The sequence below is a fragment of the Xylocopa sonorina genome, chromosome 2 (genome assembly GCF_050948175.1).
Source record: "Xylocopa sonorina isolate GNS202 chromosome 2, iyXylSono1_principal, whole genome shotgun sequence".
Lineage (NCBI taxonomy): Eukaryota > Metazoa > Arthropoda > Insecta > Hymenoptera > Apidae > Xylocopa > Xylocopa sonorina.
The window spans coordinates 9,227,441-9,255,380 of record NC_135194.1 but is presented as its reverse complement, the minus strand read 5'-3'; the positions used below and the strand labels follow the sequence as shown (position 1 = coordinate 9,255,380).

The window sequence follows — 27,940 nt, the reverse complement described above, 5'->3', positions numbered from 1 at the left end:
TTCCACGAGAAAGATAATGCCGCTTTAACCCCGGAAGGGCTCTCGACGAGGGTGTTTCATTACTTTTTTCCCAGCTCATTGTTCTCAAAGTGGCGCGGAAAACGCGGCCGCGACCGATGTCGCCCAGCGTGCTCTCGCCATAATTCATGGGCAAACTAGGAGTTGTATCCGGAGTTGCGACCAGGAAAGCCACTGGCCGCGGTTATTTGTTTCAATTTCAAGAATTTTTTCATCCCCTTGCGTCCGCGCGCGTCTTCGTGCATCGCCGCGGGGATGGGAAACGACGAGACTCGCTTGGGTGCTATCGATAGCCCGCCAGTACCAGACTGTATCAGTCGCTCGAGTTTGCTGTGCACGGGTTGGATTAACTCAGAGTTTTCTTTCTGTTTGCTTGTGCCTCAAGTTCGCGCGGTGACACAGCACCGCTCGAATTTTGCCGAAAATCTAATATAGACGGGCCATATCATCGAAAAGTCACGTAGAGTTTGCGACCACGGTTTACCATGAGTGTACCGACACCCTCCGTTCCCAGGGTACACTAGAAACTGTTGGCGCTCTAGGCTTCAGTTGGGAAATTGATAAAATAGTGGTTTCGATAGCGTAATTCGAAGTGTCTACAGAAATATGGTTACTCGAGAGTGTATTACACTTTTTCTTTTTCAAATATGAATATTTATTCGCGATAGAAATTTTGTAGCAACGTCTCTTCGATTTCGCGAGAATTGCAACGCATCGTCGTAATTTCACCCTAGACACACAAGTGCCGAAACGTATGAAAACATTGTTCGCAAAGGTTTTTATTCCAGCGGTGATACCGTGCGAAAAATGTTACGAAACCAGAGTCTTTCATGGGAATTTCTGCAACGAGCTGGCGGTAATCGCGAAAGCATTTACGCTCGCTGGTGCAATCGGACGAAGCTTGCGAAAGGGCGCTTCAGTTTGAAACCGCGTTGAAAAAAAGCGTTAAAGCTTGTGAGTAGCATGAAAAAAATTGGAAACTTGCGTCAAGACGAATATCCGCTACAATTTTATCGTTAAAATTAATTAAATCGCTCTCGAAGCAATTGTCCATTGACAAGAAAGGTTAAAAAAGAAAATTTCAGAATACTCTAAGAATTGTAGCGTTTCAACGTATGTGCGTATGAGACATTGTTAACGAAAGGGCTTCTCCTTTCGCGATATTAACGATTTAAAGAGCAAGGATGAAGTGGCGCAATGAAATTCACAAATTTAATGGTAATAACAGTCGTATATAGAATAGACGGTAATTAATCACGATACGGCAATTTCCACGTGACTACGGGGCCATTGCTAATTAATTTCTGCTAATTAGGGAAGCAGACAAGACGCGGTAGACGCGATGGACCCATCCGTGGAATGTCGGGGGGATCAGGAATGTTTAATACCGAAGAACAAAACTGAACGGGGGCTGATGAGATGCCTTTACGCTGCATGCACGCCGGACGCGTTTTCCTGAAACGCGTTGCGCGAAATTCAATAACGCGGATGGAGGCAAAGGCGAAATGGAAAGCCCGCGGCGCTTCTGAACGCGAGAGAGACAACTCTACCTCCGACTTAAAGCCTCGCGGAGATTAAAACCGGATTACTTCGATCAAAATCATTTTAAACTACTTCTCAACTATCGTCGTTTTATTCATTTCTTCGTGACTAGTCGAACTATAAAGGACCCTACTCAAAAACCACATGTCTTCGACCCCAACCGATTTTGCTTAAACTTTGCATATTTGTAGATCTATATTTGTCTCATCGACTCCCAGAGTCTCTATCTGTCGAGCCATTTAATAAGGGTAGGGAAGAGTGTCAAAGTACGTATTTGGCGAAATCTTTCGGAGGCTATAACTTTTGATTGAAAAAAGATATCGACTTGAAATACCCCCCCATTGGGGTGTTTTTGAAATTTCAAATTAAAAGAAAAGTACCTTCCCGTGCAGTTAGATCAAAAATTCCAACGGCATTTTAAAGAGCGTTCCAAGGCGCATCTTTTAGCATAGAAATTAAACCAATTTTTTTTGGTTGGATTGGTTGGAATTTTTTTTGGTCTAATTTCTATGCTAAAAGATGCGCCTTGGAACGCTCTTTAAAATGCCGTTGGAATTTTTGATCTAGCTGCACGGGAAGTATTTCAAGTCGATATCTTTTTTCAGTCAAAAGTTATAACCTCCTAAAGATTTCGCCAAATGCGTACTTTGACACTCTCCCCCACCCTTATTAAATGGCTCGACGGATAGAGATTCTGGCAGTTGATGAGACAAATATAGATCTACAAATATGCAAAGTTCAAGCAAAATCGGTTGGCGTCGAAAGCATATGGTTCTTGAATAGGGTCCTTTGAAGTTAAAGAAATCACGCTCGAGACGCAATCTCGTTATTCTTCGTTTCTGTCTTATATCGACACCTCAATCGCGGGCGTCGCAATTTTGGGCGACGAAGCGAACCGCGTGGAGAACAATCGGCAATTTTGTCAGTGGTGTGCGCAGTGAGTCGATTGCTTGAAATCCATTAGCGATAGAAATGAACCGAACGCAACGCGCACGGGGGTTCACTTTGATTCGGGGCCACTCGGGTCCTACGTGTTCGTGCTTTGAACACATTACATTAATTAAATGAAATTTCAATTTCGTACTTCACGTGGCCCGAATAACCGGCAGTCTGGTCGCTCGACGGCACCCGTAGCCGTCTGTAATGTCGTGCATTCGAAATGCCGATTGTAACGCTTGTTATTAACTCCGGCAGAATTGCCTTTCGGGGTACGAGCGCGAGTAGACGGAGGCGAACGCTCGAAACTCGGTCAAAATTGTAATTAAACCTCCAAGTCAATGTTATGTGTACGCGTGTAAAAGAAAGAGGCAGGAAAGCGATCAACTTTTGGATCATGTGTTTCATTCTTTTTCTTTTTTTAATGCAGAACGTGATACTCGATCCAAGAGAAGAATAGAAATATTTGGAAACCGTGCATGCGGCTGAAGTTACCATTCTCCAACAAAGATAATCTTAATTAAAATTAATACTTTTCTTTGTCACTCTATATCCCATTACTAAATTACTTGTATCATTGCTCACCTCTTCGCGAAGCTCACTACCCGAAACCATAATCGCATCCTGGCAAAACACTCTTGAATAATCGACCACGATCACTTTCCTCGGGCTCGAAAACAAAACACAGCCAAACACCTTGAACCTCTCTTCAAACGCGAAAACGTAGCTCGCGAAGCAAAAGCCGATCGACTCGCGCATCTAAAACAATTTCACCCTGTGCTAAAACAGAAGGTGTACGCTCGCGATCTGGCTATGCAAATGCGTCAAAGTAAATCCGCGAAAAAGCTGCCCGATGACTGACATTAAGTACGAGCTCTCGCGTGGCTGGAGGTGCGCACCATCCCCTTAGCAGGGGCCCCGGTGGCTTTCGTCGAAACGCGGCTGGTTATGACTCCGCTCAGGCGCGATCACTATAATTACACGACATCGGGGCGGCTATTAATCGCTATCTCGTTGCAGCATCTAATTGCTGGGAGACGAGTGGTGTAGATACGTGCACTGGTGGACGAGTAGTGTGGGTAGACGGATGAGGAGACAAGTGGTACGGATACGTGTATGGTACTGGTGACCGCTCCGGGCACGGATCCAGCGTCCTTCGAGGAAGAGGGAGGTTTCGCGCCGCTCGAGCGTCCTCGCTCGTCTACGCGATGGCTCTCTTATCGACTGGACGATGAAAGTGGCTGTTCGCTACGAATTCGTCCCTGAATCGTAATGAGGTAGCTTGATTCTGGTGAAATCCGATCTTTCGATCTTTCCTGCAGCGAGCAACGAAAGTCAGCGTCATAAAACGTGATATTGGGTTTGTTAGAATGAGAAATGACAATACAGTGGAGATAGCTGAACTCTGTACGACAAATCTGGTTCGTAACAATCCTTGGGGACGTACGTGTGCTTTGGTATTGTCTAGGTTAACGATTATCGACAGATGATCGACGATGACTGGGTTAATCACCGCTGGACGACGTGACGTTAACTTCCCTTTTGGCTCCCAACGCGGACGAGCCTTGCATGCGTTAACGCGGTCATCGAGTTCTCGTAGTCGCTACGTGTTAACCCTTTGACACGCAAAGGACGTATATACACGCTTCCATACTTCCATTAATATAAATATGGTCTCACGCTTCCGTAGGAAAACATGTATGATAAAATGGGATCATTTCAGTTGGTTATAAATAAACTTGCAGGTAGCAAGTAACGCTTGACGCTCCGGTTGATGGAGAAACAAGAAACAATGGCTGCGTAGCACAGTCTTGGCGAAGAAAATTTCCTCGATTCCACTTCCACTGGCCCATGAAATTTCCACATTCCGGAGAAAGACTACCGTGGAAGCGGTCCTCCCTTTGAGGAACACCGGGAGACGTGACAGTTCCAACATCAGATTGCTGGAACTGGAATTTCAATCTACCGTGAAGTTTCCAGACCGGCCAAGATTTTCTCTGCGCCAAAAGACACATCGCACACTTTGTCTGGATCGACGACAACCTTTCAAGCAGATTTTCCGTGCCCCTCCTACGATTCGTTGAACGTTTCGCAGACGCCAAGAGCACGGTGACTCGTTTGCGACACCCGCATACCCTCGCGACAGAGAGGGGTGAGTATCGTTTCGTATAATCGCTTACTGTTTCGATCGTGAAATTTAGGACGATCTCTGTTGCGCGAGAATATAGAATAAAAATTAGCGCAAAGCGCGTTAGAAACGTTAGAAATCGTATAAGTTTCCTCGTTTAGATGTACGTTGAAAAAACATCGAATCGAAGAGAGAAGATTGCAAGGCTAAAAATCACAGCGAACTCGCGGAAGCTTCGGCACGCCCCACGTCTCCCACGATAAATCCGCAATTTACGATATCAAATTTTTCGAAGGGATCTACGTTCCTTTGCGGGATAGCGGCAGCCAGAGATCTTTCCTGCTATTCGAAGGAACCGCCGAAATAGAAATATTCAGTCCCGAGAGGGCGAGCAATTTCAGAAATTGCTCACGTGCTCGCGACTCCCTTCTCTCTCTCCTCCTTTCTCCCTTCGTGCCTTCATTCTCCGCCCCCGTTATTTCCCTCCTACGTATTTATTCGCATCCTATCATTTTTCGAAGGGATTTTTCGAGGCACGAGCAGCCGGAAGGTACACCAGGGATATTCAATTTCCGACGAATACACGCATATCTATATAATATCCGTAATAATCCTTACAGCCTACTTTGTTCACCGAAACGAGATACACAGATTGATCCACGATAGCCGGGTGAAACGATCCAGTCCCTTTCTTCCGTGGTTGCGACGCGACTCAGAAAAACGCTCGCGCGTTATCGGAATTCCAACGAAAAACCCTTTCACGACGAGAACGCGCACCATAGTTGTTACTTCCACCGTGTATTAATTCGAAATTTATAAATAACACACTTCGATTCCCAATTCAGCCCACCCGCCCCACCGTTTACTTATTACGGTTATTCCTTCGGCTCTCCGGGTCGGCGCATAAAATCTGCATATCGCGATCGTAAAATCAGCGCTATCGAAAGGCGGCCAGAGCGCACGGGAGCGCGTCTGCACGCGCGAAAAAACTATCATCGCCGCGCAGACAGCACGCAGCCCCTATTCCAGGCGAAACGATTTCAACCCTTGCGCGTAAGCCGCTCTACATCGCTGCGTATCGAAATTTTTCCGCGTAATCGGATTAACCAGCCACGAGGAAGAGGCTGAGGGGGGTATGGGCACACACACGGCTCTTTTCGTCCGCTACCCTCTCGCGGCTCGAACGAGATCCCATTCAATTCCCCATGGAATTCGAGTCCCGCGCAATCTGAAATGCGATCGAACGTCGCCAGCTTAATATCTGAAGCCACCCCTGGTCCACCCTCGTGGGTGGCTCGTTTTGTCGTCGCGCGCGCGTCTAAAAGCGCATCCTTCGTTCAAAAAAAAAAAAAAAGAAATGGATACGATATCGAGATATAGAGAAACGGAACAGTAAAGGGTGGTGGAAAGAGGGTGACAAGATTTACGCGAACGACCATCGATGATTCTCTTTGTTGCGTGCTACCAGGTAATTCGATGGAGGAGGCCTGTAGCTTCAAACAGGACGAAACAAACGAAAGATGGCTGAAATTTTATGCAGTTTCTGCCGTGATTCCGCGCGATTGTCGGTCGAAGCCAATAACTTTTCGGACGGGGGACTCGATATTTGTCGAACGTGACTGAACGCGAGTTTCGTGGCGCGCGCACACACGCGGACTTGTCGATCTTTTCGATGCCTGTGTCCTTTCTAGAGACTCGATTCTATTAAAACTATTTGCCCCGGCGAGTAAACGTGCCCCGCTCGCGCGCTTAGTTTCTCCTCCCGTGAGCGAACGCTCCGTGCGCGGGGTTGGTGATTTTCGAGGGAAATTGCCGGGACTTCGGATAAATAAATTCTTGAAACATTAGCATAGGATTTGAAGCGTTCGTCGGCCGCTGAGAGGGGTTCACCAGCAGCCTGGAGCCATCGTTGAATAAATAATCTCAGGAATCGCGCGATCCTTTAAATATGTACACGTGTCTCACCGTCTGTGGGAAACGGAACAGGCGAATTCCGAGCGTGGCGCATCGTAATGAGATTTGTAGCGTGTTTTTGTTGCACGATTCCGCTGCTTCTGCTCGTCGATGCGTTCATTTGGCGGATTCGTTAGCCGGTTCATCGTTCCTCTCGAGGGATTCGTTTGCAGAATTTTTTTGTCCAACCCAAATGGACAACGGGAACGTTCTAATCATCCACGGTGCTATTTGAAAACTGCTCCAGGTTCGTCTCCTCCTTTATTTGAACCCTTGTAGAAGCAAGAATCTAACTAAATGCGTTTTACGACCAAGTACAAAGAAGATCAGCTTAACAAGCATATTTTACCAAACAATTTAATCTCATTTGCGAATCAAAAATTGGAATGAAAATCTGTTTTACACTTTCTTCTTGTCTTACTATGAACTTATGCGTTAAACGTAGTTCATGTTCGCTCATAATATCGTAGACAGAATTTATAGGAAAAAAAAAAGATTGATAACAACCTTTCAAGATACGTATAATCGTGAGAAATAATAGAGGGGCTGGAAAAGTGTTTAAACGGTTATTAAACTAGAACTTGGGTAGTTTATGATAGTGGGACGGTCGTAAAAAGAATCAAAGAGAAATGGCACATCCTCTGCAATCCTTACTAAATATCGTTAAAATGGCAAAGTGAACATAAAATCGGGCCGGTTTATAACCGTCATAAATACTGTGACAACGGGGACGTACGTTCCAGAAAAGCCGTGCATCATTGTGCAGTGTTAATACATTAACATTAATTGAGGGAACGGCGGAACACTTATCGGCGGGAAGGCACTAATGGAAAATTAACGATCTGGACTGGTTCCAAATACACGAAGGAATAACCGGCCATCTCCACAAATTCATGGCCACGATGGAATCAATACCCTCGCGAACAGCGAGGCGTTTCGCGATCCAATTCAAAACGATTTTTTTTTATCGAACATCGCCACTTTCTTACTCGTTAAAGCGAGCTCGCGCCATTCGTTTCGATTCGTTTGGTCGAACAACGCGGTTGATGTCGAAAGAATTGAACGCTCTGATAAAACGACAATGCCAGGCCACGCGTTTTACTATCAATTTCGTTAAATCGACTCAATCTCGTTGTCGAGCCAATTCGATCGCGTGATTTTACTTTTCAGCATCGAGTTACTTAAATACGAGTAATCTGTTGTTCGTCTCGACTTCGAGTAAGACTAATCCTCTATAGATTGCTTCTCGATCTGGCGAGGTGTGAACTTCAAGTAAACTGAGACAAGTGCGCACTCCAAAATGGCTGTAAAATATTTATTATGCACGGTAAATCGAAACCTATCGTTTGATCAAGGAAGTATCGGATTAGAGTTATCCGGAAGGATCGCCGTGCAGATTCATAAACATCCAGTATCTCCGTGTGCATCTTTGAAAATTAGATACCGTGCACCAATAATTTCCGACTTATCGCGCGTTTTTCCGCGACGAGGCTCAAGATACGGCGATACAAGTAAATCAGCTATCCGCGATAGCGTTTACAATGTTGGGAATGTCTCTCTACTTTTCCACACGATAAGGTAGCACGAAATACATGGCTTAGAAATGATGCAGTATACGACGTACAGTCGTATTTATGAGTCTTTATAGCACGCCTTCCAATTTTTCTAACATCGAATTTATTCGACGTGTAACCAATACGTAATTTGCAACAGGGCACTGGAATACTTTCGTGATTAACGACAAATATAAGTATCTCGGTTATACATTTCCTAATATTAACGGTTAAAGTTTGATTCGAGTCCGTTTGAGATTAAACTCTGGCATAAAAAAAAAATCCATCTTCCGCTGAAGTAACAGCGAGGATTGTTCGAGCGTAGGACGCTGAACATCCGATTAAATGTTGCAAAGCTGACACGTGGGCGCAATATTATAAATTGCCGTTTCTTTCAATGGCTCGTAAGTCTGCCCGGGCATGGCAATGCCATAAAACAACCTGGTGATTTCGATGCCAGACCCATTGACCCCGGTAACGGCGTGTCGCGGATTACTGACATTACTAGATCGTCAATCAATTTGATAAACTATTCGCACGTGTCCCGGACGATTCAACGGGCCATTATCGCTTCTCGATACCTTAGACGGTTCGGATATCGAATGTTTTAGGTGCAATTTTGCTACGAACACTGCGATTCGATGCAACTTTTCGGCTCGAGACTCTTCTCGTCCCTTTGCTCAAATTTTGATAATGCTTCACTTGATTTGATTTTGAAAATTCAAACTTCCAAAGTGATCTTACGTACGAGCTATGCAATCATCCACTAAGAAATTGCGTTCCCTTACTACTTTTTAATAAAGAAAAAAAATGATATGACTAAATCAAGTTTATAAACAGAAGGGATAATGCGACGTTACAGGCCACGTTCTAACACTCCATGCAGGCAAATTACTTTCAGAAACTTCATTTCAAAGTTTTCGTGTCATACTGAACGCGTGACCGAAAGTTCCGAGGGTAACATCAAGCAAACGACAAGCTTTACGTCGCAACCGGCGATAGCATTAACTTTAATACCTACTTTGCGAGCGTAAATTAATTCATTGGCTTAAATCTTTTCGCGATAGCCAATTCAAGATTGAACACCACGAGAACGTGTGTAACGTTGCGTCTTCGCGAACCATCGAGCAACAGAAGAAATCGACGAGGCACTCTGCCAACAGCTGAGAAACAACGATCGAGTCGCAAAAGTCGAACGCTTCATCGCGAGACGCTCGAAGGATGATGATCCTCTCGAGTCCTCCTCCTCGCTGGGTGAATTTCGCGCGCGTCACTGGCGTTACGAAAATCATCCCACGTCTACAAAAGGGAGGGACGACAATGACGCCGGTCCGACCGACTGGCCGAATGCTGGACACCAGCCGGACGACAATGCCTGGATTATCTTGTCGCGCGACAAAGCCGGCTCGTAAACTTGCTTTCGCATACAAAACGAATCGGACGACGTCGCGACAGTCGCGTGTTCACGTCGCGTCCTCGTCGCCCGTCCCTCCGACCGTCTTCTTTTCAACGAACGCCTCGATTTGTTCCATTTTATTGGCACAATGCGAACGAGGGAACGCTCGTTCGTGCTTGATTCCGCGCGGTCCGGCGAGGGAGGACGTCCAACGGGGGTTGGGGCTGACCACGCGTCTGCCACAGGCGTTTGAATTATACATGTAGGTGATGAAGTGGTTTCGAAAAGTTGCCGCCATCGATTCGTTGGCGGGCTTCCTTCGAATGTAACTTGACGATCGTCCTTTTTCCTCTGCGAATTAGACACGGGTAGATCGATGTTATTGCCCGACCATACTTGCCGGCAGAATTATGCGTTACCGCTTCGACGCGACTAAACTGAAGAGTGCTAGGTATTCATTTGAGAGATATCAAATTTTTGATTCGTATTCAGAACTGATTTCGACTCGATTAAATTACACACGCTTTTCAGAGCTGCCAAAAATAGTCTGGAGAAGAAGTAATCGGTTTTATTTACATCGAACGCGCTCGTCGGTCGTGTAACACGCCTCGACACACGGCCAGAGGAATTCCTTTCACGTTTCCACGCAGACTTTCCAACGCGGGAATCTGAATTCCCAGCGAATCGTTCCTCTCTCTCTCTCTCTTCCCTTTTTTCCTCTTTCGACCCGGCTTTAAAGAATCGAGACCGACATGGGGCCCGTCTATGACGCGCTGATTGGTCCGCGTCCCTTGTACGCGCGTTGAAACGAGGCCCTCGCCGGAAATGGATCGTCAGGTTCACGTGCCGCATCCCTTATCAGTAGGCTGGCCTGATTGAAAATGGTAGCGAGGCTACCAGCCGGTAACCGGTCGATTTTTTCGCGATCGCGCCTTGTACCCACGCTCGATACAACCGTCCGATCTACACGAATCGGTAATTACGCGATCCCAGATGTTCCCTTACCCCAACGGGAACTACAGAGCCTATTACAATTGCTAATTTTATTGTCCCGACCAGGTGGAAGCGCGTTTTTGTCGACTCGCCTCGGGTGAGACATCGGCTCCCCAGTTTAACGCGTCGCATTTCTGATCGTTCTGTCCGTGGTACTTCGTCCTCGAAGATAGATCCTTCCGTTTCGATGGCGACCCTCTGACTTTCGCCACTAGCAGAACAGCACGGTTTACACTTTCCTTCAAGTACTCGATGACCCATTCTTTTCAATATATAGAAGTTCTGACCTGTCCCCAATATCCAAGCGTCTAAGACAGGGCCTGCTAGGTAGCCGCGCTGACGAGTCCACTAGCAGGCCCAGGACGAAACGTTCTTCCCCTCTCTTTTCCTTCCTTCTTTCCTCTTCCATCTTTATAGCGAACCAAAGCATAGTAGCTTCAGATCCTTCCGTTTCGATGGAATTCCAAGACGTCTCTCGCTTCGTTCGCCACCGAAAACCAACCCCGTTCCATCCAAAAGCACCAGGCGTACGTCCCATCGAGGGAGCCGGAAAGTCGATGGCGAAGTTGTGGGCGGCCAAGGCGATGGGAATTAAGGCAGGCGACTCTCTCTCTCTCTCGTCAGCGTGCCTCACGTATCGTCGCACAGGCTCCGCCGGTCTGCACGCCGGTCGACTAACAATGAAGATCGTCGGCGATCCCTCGTACGAATGCGTCCCGCGTGTAAGCGCGACTTTCCGTGTACGCTCGCGGGGCCCGCGCGCTTGTAACGCCGGGACCAGGCGGCCGCGTCTGTTTCTCCTCGCGAGGAGAACACCGCCGGGGCCAGAGTTATCTGGGGACGATCTCTGTGCTCGCGGTCGGGCTTCATTCGAGTTCTCCACGTGGTAAAGTTCCGGGTAACAGGAAATCGTTCGGGAATGACGATTAATTCTGTCGGATGAGTCAGTGGATAAAGATGTCGCGTGTCGTTCAGGTACGCGCGGTACCATTTTTTTTACTGCTCGAATTTGACGTAGCACGTGTTGGCTCGAGTGATTAACCTTTTAGGTACGACGCGCCACTATGGTGGATTTTGTGTATGTCATCTCTCTGAACGACGCGCCACTATAGTGGCTTTCGCGGATGTGATCTTTGAACGATTTAATCATCAAATACTTTATTCGAATGTTCTCGTGCACAGAGCGGAATTTCCCGTCACAAATTTGCGGTGTTATATCGATTATACATCGTTCACGTCAGACCCTGCCGTCCAGAGAAATAGCCACACGCAGAATTCAGCTGTACCTAAAAGGTTAAGTGACTCGAGGGATGATTGGTGTTAAATGGAGGTTGTGATCAAGCGTTAGCTATTATTTGTAAGTGAACGGAGTGTTCGAGAGGGAATTCGAGTTGAAAGTTCCGAGAAAGCGAGTTGTACGGTTAGAAAATAAAATATGCGAACACTGCTTCAGGTGATTCCGTAAACTCGGATCGAAGCTTACCGCCAGGGTTTAATTCGATTCGTCCATCCGGCGTTCGAGGTCCGTTGCGGGTTTGCGCGTCCGGATTCTGAATTAACGAGAGCCCCCTTGCACGAAAATCGCCCCGTTCCACCTTCTGTTTGTCTCGACCGCGAATTTTCTCATCGAGCTTTCCTCGCCCGTATCCCGCGAAAGTATCGAGGAATTCGTGGAATCGGAGGTTGGGCCAGGGAGTGCATTAATCGCTGGCTGGCTCCTCCAGAATGGCAATTCGAGTTAATCGAAAGGCTGGAGTGGCTCCGCTCGGGTGATTGATTGACGACGAACGAATGATGTTCGCGAAGTGTGCGCGGTTCAGTTAGAGTGGATTACGGCCGCGTCTGAAGGCGAACAGGCGAACAATCGACGGTTGTACGCGTTGGATGGTTAAAAAGCCGATTAATCTTTACACTGGCAACGATGCGGAATAAATGATGTATTTCTAAAAGACAATACGCGCGTTTTGTATCCTTGGTAGATGTGAAACTGTTTTGCCTTCTTATGAATTAATCGTGATACCACTACTACCCCTATTGTAATCAATTTCAAGGAACAAACACAAATTTAACAATGATCCACGTGCATTTTTCTTTTCCAGTGTCAACAAACTCTTAAAGATTTCGAAAAATCGTTCGAAGGATCACAAAGCTTCGATCCATTTCTTTCATCCCTTCAATTGTTCACCGATCTTTTCCACACGCCCACGGATCGCCCCATCGAATGGCCGTTGGTTTCGCAAAGTTCGAGGGAATCGGTTGGCAAGCCGTTGCTTCGATGTAATGGACTGGCGAGTCGTAAGTTTGGCGTTCAGGGCGAACAGAGCCACGTTCGAGATGGGCTGGCAAAGGGCATCCCCGATGGAAAACGGTGGACGGGGGCTCTGGGGAGGATGATACCGCCTCGCGCCATCGGAAATTACTTATTCGCGGCGTGTTCCTAGTTGAATATCAATGCCGCCGGAAGTATAGGAGAACGGTACCCCGGCAATTGCAGTAATCCCTGGGTAATCGCCCCTTCAATTTCACCCAAGAATGTATTCCGTGGATGCTGCGATCTTTTCGTCCCTGACCTCCATCTCGTTTCGCATCGCGTGCATTGATTTCGAGCGAAAGCAATTTTTGCCGCGATTTCTAGGCTACGCGATTCTTCTGGAGCTGCTGAGAGAGCTTCGTATTTTTAATATTCGATAAAACGCCCCAAGAATTTTCGCGAAGAGCTACGGGGTCCAATCAATCGATCGAGCCGAGTTTCGTTGGCTTCTCTCGATATGCGACCCCGCCTCATATTCCGCTGCACCCAAACGTTCAATCCCGAACTTCGTCACGTCAATTTACAATTTGAACCGGAACGAAAGTTCGCGTGAAGCTCGACCATCGGACCCGATTAAATTTACATTTCTTACCGCCGCCAGATCTGACACGCCACCGGACCACCCCTTCGAATCGGAGCTCGCTGGAATCTTACGTTTACACGAATCGAAATCGCAAGGATCGTTATGCATCCCTACGAGGAACGTGGCATACATTTTTCTACAGAGGAAGGAATGAAACTCCAGATGTAGACGAAAATGGTCACGCGACATCGCGAGTATGAAAATAATTTCAAATAATACACGTAGCGACGAAAAAAGATCGACTTTACCTACGATTGCCTCCAGAGAATCACTACAATCGGTTCCATCGGAACTAACAGTTTTCACGACAGAGAACGGATAATGGCGGAGGAAAGGGGACGCGGGGAAGTTGTTATTCTTCTCGGCATGCAGATCAGGCACGTACCACGAGACATCGTGCGCGGCTTTATCTCTCCCGACGAGGGTCTGGCTTTGAATAGAAGATTCCGTAATACATTTTTATCGCTGATAAAACCGCGTTTTTACACGTAGCCGCGGTATCTGCGCTCGCCATGCCAGTTTTTAAGCGGAACGTCAACAACGCGACCGCCTCGATGCCAACGGTGGCTGTTGCTTCAGCTGGTCCCCAAACAAGGAGGCTAACCAGACACCAAATAAGGGTGTTAACCTTAGAAAATTATCGGCATGCGTGATTGAGTAAGCGGTATCAGCTTGTTTGTCGCAGAACAGTTGTTCTTCGTTATGGATTTTACGTATTAAAAGATAATACCCTCTGAAAAGATTTACACATATATTATTTAAATTATTGATGCTTTAAGAAGAATTCGATGTCTTGTTTGAGTGTTTTTCACGTTTCATCTTCAATCTTCGAAAAGTTGGAACATTATAAACAGAAAAGTGTTTGCACGCATCGTACGCCCTTATTTATGGAACTGCGCCACCCCTAGCGATTCACGAGCCAGCCAAACACACGTAGAATACACGGAAAGAAAATTTCAAAATTCATTTCACTCCAGATTCAGGCTTCAACTAAAGAAAACAGCATCCAATCTACATTTTCACCCTATTTCTCCCCGTACAGATTCACCCCGTTTCGGGTAATACCACAACGGCGGGTATGCACGTACCCCCGGTACATTAGAGATAGAAACGATACAGATCTGGACGAGGTGGAAGAGGAAGCACTTCTCTGCCCGTTTTCTCAATTAGAGGAAGTAAAGTGGCGGAGACTGAAAGCGTTTTCCTGTCACGTGTACTCGACTGCGAAATTCGCCAAGTGAGCGAGGTCTCGGTCCGCCGTGCGGCTTGTTTGTTTTTATCTCCGCGTCGCTGATTGCGAAGGCACTGCGACGAATATATGGCGTCTCCGTCTTCCTTTTTGCGCTTCCCCCTCGTGGACGTTGTAATTGTTGGCTTCTTCGAACGGATTTTTCACTTGTTTGCTCTGGGAGCTTATTGCGAGTAAGGGGGCGAAATAGAACTGTGGTCAGTTTCGCGTGGTATCTCGATAAATCTAAACGAATGCTGAACGGATAATCACGAAATAATATATCATCATTGAGAAAACTAGCTCTTTTCCTTCATTTCCAAGTGCTTCACACTTGTAATATTAATAACATCGCCTCTTTACTATTTTTCCATGATTTTTTTTTACTAATTTTTCCCTGGCAACAATTATTGAAACGCTTGATTGAAATATCGTTCACGCGTAGGCGAACGGTCGTTTCATCCGAATAAGTAAGCATCTAACGCACGAACAACGCTCGGGAGCGTTAAATCAACCGATATCACGGACGAGTCGCGGAACTATCCAACGTTGATCCATAACCCTTCGAGATAAGCCGAGGACGGGCTGCAGGAGACACGAGCGCAAAGCTCGAACACGGCCGGCCGTGCACGCCAGGATCCTTAAGATGGAAAAGGTCAGGGGAGGAGGGGGACGGTGGCGATGACACACGGCCGCTCGTAAAACACCGCGAGAAACCGCTTTAAGGCCGCGAACGCACGTATACACGTATCCGTTTTATACTCGGGATTTCGTGAGAGTTGTACGCGGTGGCCGCGAGCGGAAAGCCTCGCGGATCAATCGGCTTACGCGTACCCATCGCTCGCTCGGATATATCGTCGATAAATTCCCGCGCCTCCGAAACCGATCCGCGCGCACCCTCTGATTTATCGATTTATCGGATAGACGAGCGTTTTACTAATTTCTCGTGGTTTCCGGGGTGTACCTGCTTCCGCTGGTCTCTCGCGACGGAACGCGACGGGATTTTGCGTGCCACGACGAAGTTTTTGATAAAGTTGTAGCTAAGTTCTTTAGGGGTTGAAGGGTTGACGTTTGCACTCGCTGCGAGCGTTTCTGACTCTTCATACTGTCCCGCGGTCTTTACTTTCTTTTTTCTTTTATTAATATCAATCTTAATATTTCTCAGATATTCTGAAAATAACAATACAAACTATTTGTTTCAAGACCAAGCGTTTCAGAGCATCCAAGAGAATGGATAAGCAACATTTTTCGTAGCGTTTCACGTTATCTACCCTTTTCCACCCTTCCAACCGTGCCCCGCCGCGTTCTCCCTCCAACAAATTAGATTAAAATCTAGCAGAAGGAGCAATTCTTATCCACGAAACCGTAAAAAGTTCCCTCGTCCCAAGCAGAACAATAACGTTCCCCCCAATGGGTTTGTGGGTATGTACGTTAACCCGCGCGTTTGTACACCCTTCGCCCATAAAAATAGAAGCTAAACGTCACGCCGCGTTTCTCGCGTCTGTGCCTCTCCCGAGGCGTGCTTTTACGATATTTCCGGCGATCGGTGGCGAACGTCGTTTCCAGTTCCGCGAATTCAACCGGCGCGCGGTCGGTTCACCGCGATCGATCCTGCGCTGCTCGCGTGATCCCGGTCAATAAAGCTCGCGTTTTCCTGGCTTCCTTTTCGCGCCGCGGATTTAATGTTTCGTTAAGCGCGTGACGGCCGATCGGCCACGCTGGAATTCCCCCTTCTAATTTCACACACGCCACGCATAATGCGAGAACGGACGAGAGTTACGAATATGTAGCAACTTCAGGTTCTACACCTTGTCATTTCTCAACCGTTTCAATACTCGAGTGTTTTCAGTGTCTTCGTGATTCTTGTCATTAATCGAACGAACAAGGCGAGTCATCCATTAACAGTGAAAATGGATGAACGTTTCAGGTAAAAGATCAATGATTCTTTTTCTTTTTTTCTCTGTAACGAATATGTTAAAGAATAAGATAAACATTTTAGCTGCAGATCACAATGAAACAACAATAAAATCTCTAAGTATGAATGTATTGTAATTGGTTTTTTGAAAGAAAGTGAGAGTTAAGCGAGATGGAAGTCGCGTCGAAGGGCACGAAGTTGTTTAAACCAGTTGCAAAACGGTTGGGCTCACCTCCAGCGTGGATGAACGTCATTTAAGTTTACGAAACTGGTAGGAACGTTATTTTCAAACTCGATACGAGCGTTGACGATGGCCCGGAGGAGGTCGCGCAAAAATTGCAAATTATTGCGGCTTGAGTCGCCCCGGGGGTGCTGGCGCGCGAAGAAAAATCGAGGGGAGGCAGGAAAAAGCCGGTGTCTAACGCGGATGAGACACAGAGCCCGGCAAATCCGACTGATTTTATCACCCTTCCTGTTGCGGCTTAAACGAAGTTGATGCGAGGAACATTTTCGTTAGAGCGCAAAATAGAATTGATCCCGTCACCGTAGGGGATCCTGGGACCCAGCCACATTTCTCTGTTACGTCTTCATTCGCCCTCTCTTCGATTCGTAACTACGCCATGGGGTAACTTCTCTCACTGCGAAATAGAATCCTGCTGGCGCATTGTTACCGTTCAACGAAAAAGCGAGTTCATATTTGTGATACATTAAAAATAACAATAATAAAGTATAAGCGTAATTTTATGGTTTACTATTGCAATTCCTATTTTAACCCTTTGGCGCTCGAGAGGCAACCCTCAGTCGCCACGACGTTTCATGGGACAACGAAGTCGCACGTTCGAAAAAATGTCTCCACGTTTGTAGCCGCAGCAAAAACGAAACGCTGTAACGAGACGAAACCACGAACAAGCACAGTTGGCGAGAAACGGCGGGTAGGAAAAAAAAGTTCGCGTTCAAACAGGGAACGGATCTAATTGCGTCAATATTCGAGGCGAATCAGAGAGAGAGAGAGAGAGAAAGAAAGCTCGACTCTGACCGCGCGGAAGCACGACCAGGCAATCTAAAAATTTCACGGCTCACGGATTGCGTCAATTATACAAAACCATGGGGGGAATTAAATTAAGGAGGAGCGTTTCAGCCGGGCACTCGAAGGAAGATTTAATTCAATTCGCCGGAGGAAAGGTCTTATCTCGATGCGGGATAACGTTGCTCGTGTTTCGAAGGTAAGTCGCCTCGGCTTTATCCACCCTCGCCAAGTCTGGGTGTGAACTGTTACCATTCTATTACATTTTTTTCCTCGCCTAGTACCCAGGCCTGCGGATTCAGATAAAAATCCCCTCCCCCACGGCCGTTGCGGCAACCCTCTGTTTCCTTTCCCCTTTTCTTGATTTCGTCGCGATCGCCCGCAACGAGACGGAAGATCGTTCCTTCAATTCCGTCGGAGGGACTTTGGGCTCCTCCCGGCCGGAAAGAGGACTGCCAGATTTAATCAACTTTCCTACCCTCGGCTCGTATAAATTTCCTAATGGACAGCAGCTTTAGCTGGAACGCGGCGAATCTCTTTTCTTACTGCTTTATCTCCTTCTCTCTTCTTATAGACGATATTTTAGCGACGTTTGTTACACCTAACCGTCTAATTCACTAGCTCAGTTTTGCGTTCAGCGTTCGATCGTTCCCGCGTACGATAATTTCGAAATGAATTTAGAGAAACGTTTTTCACTTTAGCGAGTTTACATGGCAACGAAGAGGGTTAATATACGTTCGAATATTCGTAGCTATTTTGTGAACATTTAAAAGGGGTTGAACGCGCGCGAAATAAAGACGAAGCGAGAGCAGTAAGTAAATTTCAGCAGGAAATCTGCGTACCCGTGGATGTCGCCTGTTCGAGGGAGATGATGACATCGAGCAACGGGGGGTAGCAAAAAAAAAAAAACCTCGTGGAATGTTTATGAAGTGTATAAGACCGGTGGCTGTGGCTGGACTATGCATAGCGCATTGCCCGTAAGAAGCAGAGTTATGAGGTTACATTTTCATTTCGCCGACAAATTTGCCCCTAAATCGCGGCTGTCAGCTCCCCGCAGATATGAATCCCTCACCGCGTTCGCTAAACCCCTCTTCATTACCGTCGAAGCAAAGGGAAGCGCGATACATCCAAGATTACTTTCTACCTTATTCTCAAGCCTACGGTTACATCGTTTTTTCTTTTCTGAAAAATTAAAAAGAAACACATACGTTCTTTGGCGAATCGTTCGAATGTGTTCGAAGGACGAGGGGTGAAACAGGAGTCTAATAAGAATTTCTGTCACCATCGAATGAAAAGGTAGAGCGTCACGTCAGCGTCTTATTTCATCCCATTAAAAGGAAGCTTCCCGAATGGGGGCTATCGAAGGACGTGGCGCGACGACGCATTATGCATTCATGAAGATTATGCGCATTTCGGGTACGTCCCGCGTGGGAAATTGGGCCGAGATTGTCCTTACCGTCACAAATCACCCGGCTGATAGCGGCAAACTTTCCACCGCCATAACGGATAGCTACTAAAACTTTCAATCGGGGGATCTTCGATCCGGAGATGCATTAGCGATGCAAATCAAACAACTTACCCGTTGTCCAGGGAACTCTTAACCGTCAAACATCGGACTGGGTTACGCTAATTCAGCCCAATGCCTTTCGACGTGAAATAACGCGACGATTCGTTCAAAAATGGAAGATACAAGTATGAATTCAACAGAGAAGCGAACTACGTTTAAACGATAATGGCTGTATCGCGTGTTCTCGACCGCGAGTGTATCTGAAAATCATTACCGTTGAAAAATAGCGAGAACTAGAGTAAAGAATAACGCAGTGCGTTCTAGTGAAACTGAAAACTGAGAACGATCATTTGATATTTGTTCCCTTCGCACGTAAATCGTAATCACATGAAATTATGAAATAAAACAGGATAAACCTCGAAGAACTCGAATCTTTTATCATTTCAGCAAAAATTAACTCCTTAATTACGTCTAACAAATGTCTATCCGCGCACGTTTCTCCTCGCCACGCCTACGTATCGTCTTCTAAAATAAATCTAAGCTGCTTCGAAACGTTTCACGAGGAGCAAAACGGTTCCAGATGAGAGAAGAGGATGGAACTTCGATCAATTCGACCACGAAGCACATTGTACTCGAGGCTTGGCGGCCGCTTAAAATTCTCTGGCCCGCGATCGAGGGGGGGAGGGCCCCAATAAAAATCACGGAATCAGGCTTGGTAAACAGGAAGCCCGTCGGATTCCTCTCAATTCCATTACAGCTCCCTCCGGCTCTTTGATGCACGGCAAATATGCCGTTGCGTGCTCCTTCTTCCCTCCTTTCTTTCCCATCCCGACCTTTCCCGTCCGCCATGCGCCGTGGAGGAGCTCGCCTTTTAATACCAAAAGGCCCTCCAAAGTCTCGTTACCATGCGAGGCTCCGGCGACAAAGAGTGGGTTTTCTTCCTTTTTTAAACAGTGTACGCCTTTATGAGAGCTCGCGAGCAAGGGAATATCACGAGGAGAGAGCGCTGCCTCTCCACCCCTGTGGAACTCGAGGACAGCAGCCCCGAATGGAGTGTTGAAGCGCGACTGAGAAACGAGACGCGTACCTGTAACACGCATTCGACCGGTGTGAAATTATTTCGTCGCTTATTCCGTCGTTTCACGCTTGTCGACCTGTTGGCGTCTTGCTTGCGAGCAGAAGCTACGCTTCGTTTAATTACACTGTCGATTGCTTTTCCATGGATCTGGGTCATATCGATAAAGCAAAGGTCGACGAGAAGATAATCGTGAAATTCTTTTTATTTCTAAGTGATTTTTGTGGATCCAGTGATTGTGATACAAGTAGCTTGCAAAGTGGTAAACAGTTTTATTAGATCTCTTTGGGAGTGAAAAGAAACGCGAAATGGGAGAGTGTACTCGCGCGCATGGAAGGGGTTGTTTCTGGACGCCTGGTACAGGTGAGATCTCGCGATGAGCTAGAGGAAGATTGATGTAACTGGGACCAAGGAAAAGCAACTGAGATGTATTTTGTTTGAACTTCCGGCTACCAATGTAAAGGGCACGGTCGTAAAACTTTTGGGCCAAAAAGTGAACGAGCCAAAGGGGTTGCAAATCGTATGAAGCGGTTTAGAGGTGTTTGCGAGCAGCAGAGCGTTCGGTTGTTGAGGTTTTCGTGGCGAAATGCTGAAATTTAAAGGCGAAGGGGTATATATGATTAGAATTGCTGTTGGAATAGAATATGTTTGCGCGAGTGTTTGATGTAGGAGAGGTATAATCGAGGTACAGGGAACTTGTCAAAGTTTGATTAACAATCTAGGAATCTTATTGAAACAAGGTCTATTTTAGCTCGAATGGAATATGCTTTTAGTGTGGTTTAACTGTTACAGGGAATCAACCTGTACGGATCTGCTGTCATAGGAGAAAGCTTTTCACGCAGAAGCCCGTGCTTGGCGATTGAACGAGGTGCTTTTTGCCGTGACGAGGTTATATCCCCGTGGAGGCGGAGGAAGGCAGCTTCGGAAAAGCGTAAGTGGAAGACAGGAGCGTGCAAAATTGACGTATGGGACACGATGATCGATAGAGGTCTTTGGAATAAACTATATCGAACTTGGTATACATAGAGAGAGAGAGAAAGAGCAAGGATGCGTTCAGAAATGAACGCTACCAATAAAGATTTGCTCGCCATCTTTCAGAGTTTTAAGGAATTTTCGATTTCATGCGATTTATAACCGTATGCAGAGAAAAATGCGTCTATTACTAGCGGATAAACATTCATCTGCGAACAGCAATGACACATGGTGTTATGCAATTGGAAAATTTACGTTATGAACATGCTATAAGGACAATTATATAGTAATTTACATCCTTCCTTTTACGAAAGAAAGTAAGCGCAAGTGTCATTACAGTATGAAATGCATCCATTAATTGCATATTACTCTATTATCGAACACCCCTTCTGAATATCGTGTTGGTTTTCGTTGGAAACCAAATACAAAAATTAATCTCTTGTTCTCCAGTGAAAAGAGATAGCATTTCTTTTCAAATATATATTTCTAAAGTTTGTTTATATAAAAGGCGATAGAGCCTCGGGCACACACATGATTAGTAACCGATGCTTTAGATCATCAACTCTATATATTTTAACTTTAATTCTGTTCTCTAGAGAGAGTGTAAGGCAAAGGTCACTTTCACTACATGGAAATAAAGAACATTACAAAAAAATAAATCGCTATTAGTTATTCATAAAACCTATTTCCAACGTATCGATTATCGAAAGCAAAGAATGATGAAAAAAGAGAAAGAAGGAAATCTGCGATCTCTGAACGCGTGTCTCCTTCTCGCAATAATATCGCGAAGCTATAAAGGTTGCACGTGGCCTGGTCGAGCCGATGGAAAAATGATTGTTTTACGAGAGACAAGGCGAAGGATTGGACGCACCGGTAGCTTCCATAAAACGTTGCCCCGTGGCTACGGGGAAAACATTTTCTCGCGACCGTTCGCGGCGGAACGACGCCGCCAGACGCTCCCAGCCGCGAGAACAGGAATATGCGACTTTGATGACGTAATACGGGGCATATACATTGAGCCAAGCGATAAATTCAACCCAGGAATGGATCCGGTTCGTTCACGTGGCCCACCCTCGAGTGATCTATGCTACGAACGAAACGGTGATTTAAGGAGGAACATCCTAGGAAATGCATTCTAGATGGGAGGGACCATGACGATATTGGATACAGGGGGTGCTGGCTGAAACGTTTCGCGTTTGAAGCTCGGTGGTCGCGAAAAGAAGCCCAGGCGTGTCAAATAAAAACGAAGGGGTGGTTTCTCTCTTGCGCGCGCGTGCTGGAAACACTTTAAATTCCAGCTATATTTACTAATAAAAAAAAGGAGCTACGCGAGCTGTCATACGTATGTTCAAGTTGGATGCTCGGAAGTCACCCTGGATGTATGTACCTATGCAAAAAACACTGTGCATAAAAAAGGAACGGGAGACCAACTACACGTCGCGATACCGCTGATCACGTGGCGCAAATATTTGCGTTCCTCTTACCTCGAAATGAAAAATACACAGCAACGACGAGAAAACAGAGAATCGGTTCGACTAATCGAAATATATCCTTGGATGGTGTACACGGTTACTCGTATTTTAACGAAATGTCCACGTTGGTCCTGGTATTTTTAGTCCGCTCCTTTCTGTACGCGGTATCGCATTTTGTCTGACAGGTAAGAGCGCACAGTATCGATGACGGACCGAAAGTTGACCCTCTGTATCATCGATCGCGAGTCCAACCCTTAACCGCGGCGGAGAACGCTCCGTTCTCCACCCTTCAGTCGACGCGACACGCGAGCAAGCAGCTCGATAAAGCTTCATTAAAACCTAGCCGGTTGACCGTGCAATTTGTCAATCGTGGACATCCGATAATCGTTCCGCCGCGTGTCGACGTTACGTCCGGCGCCCTTTCCGCTCCAGCGACAAGCCTTTTCCTCGCAACATCCAGAGGTACGCTGGCGTCATCGATGTTCTCGATTGAAAAAAAAAAAGGGAACGAACCCCACCAAAAAAGGGGGGGAACGAAAATAAATCAATTATTCGTTGCCAGAAACAATCGAGCGACCCGACCTGCCGTCGACCGACGCGATAACTGTTTTTAAATCCGATGACAGCCGTGGCCGCGTTTAAATCGTTGTCCCTGGATTTATCGCCTGCTACCAGGCTCGATATAAATACAAGCGTTATAAAAGTTGCACGCGTGCAACACTTGGCTACGTAATATCGATAAAATCGTTTCGTAACGATAAGCACTTCTTCTTTAACAGCTACATAATTTCATCATGGCTTAATTATAAATTTGTAATTTTAATAAGTATTGTAGGATGCGCATATTGTGCCATGTTATCGTAATAAAATAATATTGGAAATTTAATAAAATGAAGATTTTATATGTTAGTTATATCGTTAAGAGCAGAACTTGATTCATACCACTCATCAAATCCGGTATGGTCTAGTGGCTAGGATACCTGGCTTTCACCCAGGAGGCTCGGGTTCGATTCCCGGTACCGGAAAATTTCTTTTTTACTTTTTTCACTTTCTTACAACTTAACGTTTATCATCACTATTGTTCGTCGTTTCTACGTACTACTGTTTTTTATACTGAACATATTTTGTTAGTAACAAAATGTGATGAAAGGAATGCACGCGAAGTTAAGAACGTGCGGTATTAGAAGAGACCAAAGAATCACCGAATCCAGAGACCACCACCTTTCCATGAAGTAAATAAACGAGTCGTTGTTCTGGTTAAACGAAGGAACTTTTTCCTATTACGAAAACGATGTCTCCTCCCTTCGAGAGATCGCTCGAAAATACTTCTATTATAGCTAGCTCCCTCGAAACAAGTCGCATCGAACGGGGAAAAGTTACTCAATTAGACGCGCGGTCGCAGCTTTTGAAAGTTTCTTGGTATTTTACTTGACCGAAACTAAAATTCTTTTCTTTCTTCGCACTTCCTTCCGAACAGGCACGTATTCGCCACCAAGTTTTGGTACGACAGTACTGGCGGTGCAAACTTCCCGAATCTATATTTCGTGCACGTAGGGACGAAGAAAAAGTACAAAAAAAAAGGAGTATCGAAGTTTCGAATGTATAGATTTGATGATTGGTGGTTTTTCCATTGGGCCACGGTGGAAAAAAAAATTACTTGGCCCATGGGGGGATCGAACCCACGACCTTCGCGTTATTAGCACGACGCTCTAACCAACTGAGCTAATGGGCCAGTACGACTACTGGTTCTTTATACGTGCAATTCAACACTTTAATTTATAATATTAATTTGTCACTTGTCAATTTTATATGTAGACGAATATACACAATTCCGTTATTATAATGCCAAAAACGAACTGTAATACGAATACCACAAGTATTAGAGAAATACTATGAGTATTGCAAGTAGTAAAAGCGAGACTATAAAAAATAACGAAGTTAAATTCTGTGTCTATCGAGGCGTCCGTTGGCTTCGACGATTTTACAAAGAATGACCCATCGCTGTGTCGTGGTCAGAAAACAGTGAAACCCCCTCCACAACGCGGTACCAAGAAGGGTCTAATTTATGGCACCCCCTAATGTTTGTCCTTTCCCTTTGCTATCGGATCTCGTAGTGACGAAAGCTAGACGATCCGAGTCCCGATCGAACGGTTGGTTTCGTGTTACACCCTCTCGACTGTAGGGTTTCGAAAATATTTTCAAAAGATATACTCCCACGAGAAAGAGAGTGTTCGATAACGTTGCCCCACCCCTACGCTCTGAAAGTTCTTGAACGCATTAACGATCGAACCCTACGAAAATATAGCAGCTTCAGGCGTGAAAAAAATGTCCCCGACGTCCATAAATCTCCCAAGTACACCGAGCGGATCTCCCGCACGCTTTTCAGAGCGAGGTAAGTACCCCTCGCGAAAAACGCTTCGAGCATGACATTATACATCACGCGGCGGCTTGATAAGAAACTTTAATAAAAGTGTCCCCGTTCGAGCCTCGAATAATTGCCCTGTTTTCTTCCTATCGCGGACGGTTCCTTTTATTTCGTCGTTCTAACCAACTCGGACGTCGCGATCTCCCCTTCGTCGCTTGGCTCGACTCGCCCCTCGCCTAACCCACCCTCTCCGTTCCTGGCGACGTTACCGCTTTCCAACCAACGTGGAAAATATCGTCGACGAAGTAAGTCCAACGGGCCGCCATAAACTATTAAGCTGTTGCAGGTGTCCCGTACGACCCTACACGATGTCAGCGAACTTTTCCACCCTGGCGTGGCTGGAGACCGGCAGGCAATCTGTTGGCTGGTCCCTGAGACTCTTACGGCGGAACCGCCGGATGGCGATCCGTACGAGGCTTAAAGGTCACTCGCTCGCGAAGGAAACGGCTGTTGGTGGAAGGAAACGGCCATTCCTGCAATTACTAACGCTGTTTTATATGACAGGGGTAACCTGGTTCTAAAGAGATATCTCAACGAGGCTCTAGGGCTAACTCTTCGTTCACGATTGCTACTTTCTTTATCGATCGTGGCGGTAGAGTGTCTTTTTTAACTGGCGTTTTATTCGTTACCAAAAATCACGTTGGTCATTGGAGTGGATGTAATTATACTTACAGCCGCGGTACTTTACGAAGAACGAATTGTTAAGAGCAACAGCGAGTCTGTATTTCACTCACCTGAAAGAAAAGAAAGAAACAGTTAGTTACATTGTTTGTCCTACGAGAAGTGACAGAAGCTTATGAAACAAACAAATCAGTATCACTTTGTTATAGTAGAGAGTCAAACATTTTCTCAAAACCGCAAATTCTTATTTTTCCAATGAATTCTCGCGAAGACGACCGAACAAAACCTCATCGATAAGAGAAATAAACACTCTTTTTACAGGATTCCAATTAATCCTCACAAAAGTGAAACACGTTCTGTCTATCGTGAAACGTGTCCCACTCTCGTCCGCAGTTGTTGCTCTGCCTTTCAAGGCTCGTGTCCCCTGGCCATTGTCACAGGCCAACGGGGAACGAGGAACGGGCACACAACAGGCGACCAGGAATGGGATAATTAACGACCGTTCCCCTCTTTCTTTCGCGATCCGTTCCGATTCGCATATGGCCTGGTCGATCGGTGGATGGTCAGAGAAGACCCATGGAAATATACTCGAATCGACGAAAGCTGACAGACGATCTGTGCCAGTAAGAAGCAAACAGCTTCAGCAGATTTTCTTCTGTACGTTTTTTTTTTATACGAACAGACATGTAACAGGCACAAAAACGATCGAATGTACGTCGCGAATGAATAAAGAAAAACTCGTCAAGTGTAACTCGAGAGCTGCGCTTGGTAGAGAGGGTAAATCGACGCGTCAACTCTGGTCAGCGAGGGTATAGCATCGAGAGTATACCTACTACACCGGGGCCCACGGAACAATCAACGATGGAAGTTTCTACTTGGGTGGCAAGTCTTCACCTTATCCCTGGGCCGCCCCTCGCGACCACTTTACAAAGCCTTAGACGCGTGTGCACGGTCGAGAATTAACGCCGCGACCGTGAGACAAATTTCTCGCTCGCGACCAGCTTTCGCTAATGGCCCCCTATCTACCTTTTTTTTGCCGGTAACCGGGGAACGAACCTCCCTAAATGCGCGAAACAATTAGGGGACCGATGTTTCTGCACGATTTCGGGGAATATCGGCTCGAGGGGGGAAATGCCGCGCGGATTCGAGTTAAATATCCTGTGACGACCATGGACTACCTTTTTCTGCAACGTTCCATCGAGAACCAGGATGCGTTCATTTTCTTATTTATCGTTAAACGGTTCCGTTCAAATGCAACTGTAAAGAAAAAAAAAGCGAAGAAGAACAAACTCGCTTTACAGGTTTACGTGAAAAATAAAAACAGCGAGCAAAGTTCATCCGAATGATACGTTAGAAAAATTTCAATTGCAGATAAATTATTCGTCAAGACCCAGCAGCGGTTCCCCCAATTTGCCAGCTACAAAGTAAACGTGGTTTGATCTCGGTTACCCAAAACCAGGGATTAAAAATTGCGCGTGGTACACGAACGAACGAGAGAGGAAATTACCCGGAGCATTCTAGTAGGCCCCGGTTCCGCTGGCGTGGTTCCGCGCGACGATCGTCCAGGCTCGTTAACAACTCTCGCAGGCCGCGGGCCCGTTCGTTTTGCTCCGTTTCTTTGGATAATTGATCGGGGAACGCGATCGTAAAACATCGCAATTATTTCCTTAATAAGGAGGCAATAACACTGGTTCGCCGTAACAGGAGCGGGGAAACGGGCCGCGATATCGGGCCGGAAGGATTGGAGAGGGCGGAAAGGGCCGCAAGAAGTATGTAATGGCGGCGCACGGGGACCTGGCTGCTGCCGTTCGACGGATTCCTGCGAGCGGACACAGTTCCCCGGTGTCATTAAGTCGAACGCGCGTCAATCAGTTGGATCTTCATTCACGGGATTGGCCCGTTGGATGGGTTCTGTAATCTCCATTGGTAAGAAAAAGCCCAAGTACGAACTTCCTCGCCGGGGCGGTTCGGACTGGTTTCCCCAGTGTACGAAGGTATGCTGGCAGAATGCGACGATCGCATAAGGCGACGGTGCAATTTATCCTGTTTGTCATTTCCCGTTAGCGTCGAAGCTCGAGGTACGCGCGGGTTGTACGTGTATAAATGCTCTCGCGAAATTATACAATTTCTGTTTAACCGTACAGCAAGTTGCACTGTGTTTAAGAAGGGAGCGTTGGTCTTTTTTAAGCGAATTTTTATTAAATTGGCCATTTACAAATTTGACCATTTGTGTATTAAATAAAAAAAAGTGAGAGGAAAATTTCGACGACAGAATTGCCTGAGATTTC

The 27,940-nt window shown here is 46.3% G+C and overlaps 1 protein-coding gene and 2 non-coding genes across 3 annotated transcripts in view; 1 reads left to right on the top strand and 2 right to left on the bottom strand.

The window, feature by feature from the left end:
• The window catches only part of Alpha-man-ia (alpha-Mannosidase class I a), a 430,149-nt gene that overhangs the window by 245,859 nt on the left and 156,350 nt on the right, over nt 1-27,940 (bottom strand). The gene's annotated exons all lie outside the window — the stretch shown is intronic.
• Nucleotides 23,560-23,631, top strand: Trnae-uuc (transfer RNA glutamic acid (anticodon UUC)). Its single transcript has one exon. It is a non-coding gene; the product is annotated as a tRNA-Glu (tRNA).
• Nucleotides 24,265-24,338, bottom strand: Trnai-aau (transfer RNA isoleucine (anticodon AAU)). Its single transcript has one exon. It is a non-coding gene; the product is annotated as a tRNA-Ile (tRNA).